Source organism: Tupaia chinensis, unplaced genomic scaffold (genome assembly GCF_000334495.1).
Source record: "Tupaia chinensis unplaced genomic scaffold, TupChi_1.0 Scaffold000131_1, whole genome shotgun sequence".
Taxonomy (NCBI): Eukaryota; Metazoa; Chordata; class Mammalia; order Scandentia; family Tupaiidae; genus Tupaia; species Tupaia belangeri.
Genome location: NW_006159600.1, coordinates 482,830 through 488,967, shown reverse-complemented (window position 1 = coordinate 488,967; position 6,138 = coordinate 482,830). Strand labels below are relative to the sequence as shown.

The 6,138-nt window shown below is 47.8% G+C and overlaps 1 protein-coding gene across 1 annotated transcript in view; it reads right to left on the bottom strand.

The window, feature by feature from the left end:
- The window catches only part of ZNF331 (zinc finger protein 331), a 47,671-nt gene extending 41,915 nt beyond the window's left edge, over window positions 1-5,756 (bottom strand). Inside the window, exons 1-2 of the mRNA XM_027770399.1 lie at window positions 5,705-5,756; window positions 3,956-4,027 (exon numbers count right to left, since the gene is read on the bottom strand). The gene's annotated coding sequence lies outside the window, so the exon portion shown is untranslated. The remainder of the gene's footprint in view (window positions 1-3,955; window positions 4,028-5,704) is intronic.
- Window positions 5,757-6,138: the final 382 nt, after the last annotated feature.

Sequence of the window (6,138 nt, the reverse complement as noted above, 5' to 3'; positions counted from 1 at the left end):
ATTAAAACAGAGAGGGGGGATATGTGGGAGGCTGCGCACCAGCGAGTCTGCCGAGGTTTCTCAGAGAGCAAACAATTGCCATGACTGGTTCCCTTCAAAAAAACCTGACCTTCAAAACTTTGCTCTGATTGGTCACTAGAATCCCTCAAAGTTGCATATCCGGCACCTCATGATTGGTCCAAAAGCAACCAATCATAACCCACCGTTTACAAGCAATCACGGCCCACCATTTACAACCAATCAGGGCCCATCATTTACAACCCACCAGAGTGTATATAACCACGATGCCTGGCCCACAGTAGCCAGACAACACAGACGACCAGGAAGACGACGACTGAAGAGCCTGAAGAGCTGAAACGCTGAAACGCCGCGCAGTCTCCAGACGACCCTGAAGAGCTGACACTGCATCGTCTCCAGACGACCTGGGAGACCCTGAAGAGCTGTGACACCGCGTCGTCTCTGTGCTGCTCACAGTAGACGACGCGACCCTTAAGAGCTGTGACACTGCGTCATCTCTGTGCTGTACCGTGCTGCCCACAATAAACGGATGACACTGTTGTCTCCGTGTTGTAACACTACGCCACGTGTCCCGGCTCTCACTCCTTCACTCAGGAAACCCGTTCAACTGTCCCCCGGGTCGGGACACCTGGCGCCTGAACAGGGACGGGACAGTTTGGCTTATGTAAATTTACGTGTTTCTAGATCAATGCTACAGAAATACATACATATGGTTAGAGGAAGACGTCTCTCTGTTTCTTTCTGGTCAAAGAAAATAATAATGATAGTAATAGCAATAACAAATGAAATAATTCTTTATGAAAAGTAAATGACAGGAGTCAGAAGACAGAGACATCTTTTGCCACAGGGAGGGAGCCACCATGCCCCAGAATGCAGAGACGTCTTGTGATGACAGGAGCAGAGTGAGAGTGAGGTGGTGTGAGAAGCTGTGACAGGAGCAGAGTGAGAGTGAGGAGATGTGAGGAGCTGACATGCGATGACAGGAGCAGAGTGAGAGTGAGGTGATGCGAGGAGCTGTGACAGGAGCAGACTGAGAGTGAGGTGATGTGAGGAACTGACTTGTGAGGCCAGGAGCAGAGTGAGAGTGAGAGTGAGGAGATGTGAGGAGCTGACTTGCCTTTGCTGGTTTTGAAAATGGAAAAAGGGGAAATGAGCCAAAAAGAGCTGCTGAGAGAGGCAAGAACACAAATGGTCTCCTAGAGCCACTATCCAGGAAGGAATGCGGCCTTGAGCATACTGGTGTTAACCAGAAAGACCTACGTCAGACTATACACTTCTATGTGGGATCCAGCTGCCTTAATCACCCAGCTACAGGCTGGCCCTCCAGTCTCTCTTAGAGGGGTGTGGAAGCAGTTATGCCTGGCCGGGGACTCAGGGAAAGACATGCCTGTCACTTCCCTGTAGGCTACTCTGCTTAACGCTTGGTCCCACTATGGCACTTGAAATAGCAATATTCCTGTCCCTCTAGGATGTGGTCTAAAAATGATCCTAAACAACCAACGGGGGACTGGCAGGTGGCATGGTGGTAAAGGTGCTAGACTCCCACATGGCCAATCATGGTTCAAGTCCTGGACCTGATGGCTTGCTTTCTCACTTTCCCTCTCTTTCTCTGTCTCTCTCTGATCAAACTGGAAAATAATAATAATAATAATTAAAGTTAAATAAAATAATAGTTTTTATATATGTATATAAATAACACACACAACCAATGGGTCAAGGAAGAATTTAAAAACAAACACACACTAAACTTGGGCCAGGAGGTGGCGTGGTGGTTAAAGTGTTGTACTCCCACATGGATGACTTCAGTTTATGTCCCAAATCTGGCAGCTTAAAAATCATGTGAAGCTGGGGACCAGCAGCTGGCGTAATGGCTATGTCACTGGACTCCCACGTAGCTGACTACGGTTCGAGGCCCGGACCTGACGACTTAAACTCACGCCAGGCATGTGTCCATGTATGCCCAAGATCCCGAGAGGAGAATGAAGGAGAAGGGATTGCAGGGCGGCCATTCCCCTGGGGGGCGATTTCTCGCTTTCTGTCTCTGTCTTTCTGGTGAGTGCACGTGCCCTATAGCAAAAACCTCTAAAAAAACCAAACAAACAAACAAACAAAAAACCCACAAAAAAGACCCCAAACAAACCAAAGTGATGGACTCCCATATGGCTGATCACTGTTCAAGTTCCAAACTTGACAGCTTGCTTTCTCTCTCTCTCTCTAACATGAGTACCTATGCCCTATAGCAAATTAAAATTAATTAATTAATTAATTAAAATAAATAATTCTACCATATGATCCAGTAATTTCACTACTGAGTATATATCCAAAGGAAACGAAATCAGCATATTGAAGAGAGATACTCTCATGGTAATTGGACCATTAATGACACTAGAAATCGTGTAGAAATAGAATCAACTTAAGTGTCCACTAACAGCATAAATGGATAAAAAAAAAAAAGTGGTTTTTATTTACAAGGAAATATTTTTTAATTGCCAGAGAGTGTGTGCACTTACCAGAGAAAGATATATAGAGAGAAATAGAGAGGGAGAAAGCACTCCTCAATAAGGCATGATCACGCTGCAACTTTTACAGCTCCATTTTTCTATCCTGTTGGGATTCTGAGCATACACGTACATGAGACTGACATGTTTTCCAAGTCATGAGAGCTAGGATTTGAACCCTGGCAAACAATATGAAATCTACCTGCCTTAACCAAGGCAACAAGGCTGGCCCCACAAGAGAATGTTATTGAGCCTTAAATAAGAAGTAAACCCTGTCCTTTGAGACAACATGGAGGAACCTGGAAGACAAATACTGGATGGTACTACCTTTACATGGAGGATAATAAAGAAAAATGAACAGAAGCATAGTAGAATGGTGCTGGGAAGAAGGCAGGAGAGGAAAAATGGAAGGATACATAGTTTTAGAGAGGATGAATACATTCTGGAGCAATACTGCACAGTTTACTGGCCATAATATAATGTATATAATACCTAAAATTTACTAAGAGAGTAGTTTTAATGTTCTCCTCATAAAAATGATTTATTAAAGAAAAAAATGATTAATTAGATGAGGTATGTGTGAATCAGCTTGATTTAATAATTCTATAACATATATATACACATCAAAACATGTTGCATGCTGTCACTTAAAAAAAAATCTAGGGGTCGGCAGGTGGTATGGTGGTTAGGGGCACTGGACTCCCACATGGCTGACCATGGTTCAAGTCTAGGACCTGGCAGCTTGCCTTCTCACTTTCTCTCTCTCTCTCTATCCCTCTCTGGTCAAATTAAAATTAATTAATTAATTAAAGTTAAACAAAATAATTCTTTAAAAAAATCTCTAAAATATTATTCACATTAAAAGAAAAACTACAATAATCTGAACAAACAAAAATAGACTAAAGGTATCTCATGTTTCCTTCCACCTTAAGCCTATTCTCAGGCCAGGCAGGCAGTGGCTTGATGGTTAAGGAAAATGGACCCTACGCACTGACCACGCAGTTCCAGTCCTGGACCTGTGGCTTGAAAGGCATGCTAGGTATATGTACATGTGTGCCCAAAATTTCCAAAAGAAGGGAGAAATTAAGAAGGGACTGTGGTGTGACCACATGCCATTTCTGCCTTACCAAACCATATTCTAACATGAAAACACTTACATTAAACTCCAGGAGGTATTTTTCCATAATGTAAAATTATTAGAACACCAATGCACACAGGAGGAAGATGTGAATAATTTGCCAAATTGTTCAGAGAATACTCAGTGGACAGGGTTGGTCAATAGGAAGTACATTAAGAGAAAAACCTCCATAGTTCTGTAGCACCACTTGGGCAGGAATTACTGTGATAAGCTTCTATCACGGAGGACATTCAGGGCCAAGGACATCAAACAGTCCTAAGTCACACAACAAAACATTTATTAAATAACAAAGGTAACTCACCTGAACCTCCACTTTAAGATGTGTGACACTTGATTCTCCTCCTCAGGATGCTTTTTCTGAAGGATGGCAGGCCTGAGAGGTAGAGGATAAGAATGAGATACGAGGGCCTTTCTAGAACATAGCTACATTAGAAAATACTCTCTGGGGCCAGCAGATGGCATGGTGGTTAAGGTGCTAGGTTTGAGTCCTACATCTGGCAGTTTGCTTTTTCACTTTTTCTCTCTTTCTGGTGAGTGAAAAACAAACAAATAAAAAAAAATTTTGAGAGAGGTTTTTGCTATAGGGTGTATGCACTCGCCAGAAAGACAAAGACAGAGAGATAGATAGCAAGAAATCACCCCCCCCCCATGGGGGATGGCCATGCAGCAATCCCTTCTCCTCCATTCTCTTCTTTGGGATCTTGAGCATGCACGCACATGCACCCAGTATCCCGTGTAAGCCACCAGGTCCAGGACTCGAACTGCAGTCCACTACATGGGAGTTCAGTGACAGCCATTACGTTAACTGTTGGTCCCACACAAGTAATTCTTTTTTTTTTTTTGAGAGATTTTCACTATAGGGCGTATGCGCTCGCCAGACAGAGAGAGACAGAGAGACAGAAAGCAAGAAATCACCCCCCAGGAGGGATGGTCACGCCGCAATCCCTTCTCCTCCATTCTCCTCTCAGGATCTTGGGCACGCACGCACACGCACCAGGCGTGAGTTTTAAGCGACCAGGTCTGGAACGCGAATCGCGGTCGACTACGTGGGAGTCCAGCGACATAGCCATTACGCTAACTGCTGGTTCCCCCAAACAAATAATTGTTAAAAAGAAAAAAAGAGTGGCTGGCAGATGGTGTGGTGGTTAAGGGCAATGGACTCTCACATGGCCAACCATGGTTTAAATCCTGGACCTGGCGGCTTGCTTTCTCACTTTCTCTCTCTCTCTGTTCCTATCTGGTAAATAAAATCATTCTTAAAAATAAAGAAAGAAAATACCCTCCAAGGTACACCTACCCCCAACCCTATATAAAACTAATGAGACGGAAAAGGACACCAGGGTCTGAGTTTCTGAGAAATTCCTGGAGACTCAGCTCGGATAACGGGTCCTGAAACGCAGGCCCTGCTTCCTGTGTCAGGAACCTCCTCTTTGGGGCCAGCGGGTGGCGTGGCAGTTAAGGAGCTCGCTGATCCCGATTCCAGGCCTGGACCTGGCAGGCTGAATTTCCAGTGGGCACGTGCCGTGCAAACTCAAAATCCCTGGGACTGTGGTATGGTCACCCCTCCTGAGGGGCCATTTCTCGCTTTCTCTCTTTGTGTCTCTGTCTCTCTTCAGCCAGTCACACGCCCTTAAACAAAAACCTTAAAACAATAAAAACACAAAAACCTACTCCTGAGACTCCTGCCGTCACTCAGGAAGCCTGCGTGAAGAGCACTGCTGGCTCTAACGCTGTCGCCTCATGACTCTGCCTTTGCCCCTCCCGGTGGGTCACTCTGTCACAGGGTCATGGGTCTCAGGCAGGCGCCACACGGAAGGTGCAGGTGGAAAAGGCAGCAGTGACACGGGAGACAGGCTGCACTGTCACAGCCCACGCAGCACTGGCTCTGAACTGCAGGCCCGTCACCCCCCACCTGTCACCTACCGAGTGCAGACGTGTCTCACCACTGGCGGGCGACCTCGGTCCCCGCACGGACACTGGCCTCGCCGCCCCGCTCCCTGGCTGGTGCGTCACGCTCACGCCCGCGGTCGCCGGGGCCACACGCACGTACCTGCCGTGTGCGGCCGTCGGGCACCGCGGCGCCCCCGAGGGGCTCCTACACGCGGGGCCGACCCCACACAGGCCCTGTCCCTCCGCGCGGACGCCAGCGCGCATGCCCACGGGGCTGTGTGGGGACAGCGCCCGCAGGTGACGCGCTCACGCGCTGCATCGAGTCCTGCCCCTCGGCCACCGGGTCCCCCTCCGGGCTAACCACCCGCTTGACTGGCAGGACGTGAGAAGGGCAGTCTCCAGGGCAACCAGAGCCCAGCACTGTACACCCAGCGCGCACTGCGCAGACGCACGGCCGGCCGAGGCCTCTGGGAAACGTAGTCCAGCACCTCGTCTCTGCAGCGGGTGTGATCCGGGCGCCAGACGGGGTGTTTGGGGTGCGGTCTCATCTGAGTCGGTCCTAGTCCCCCCAGATGCCCCCTCCTGTGAAGACGG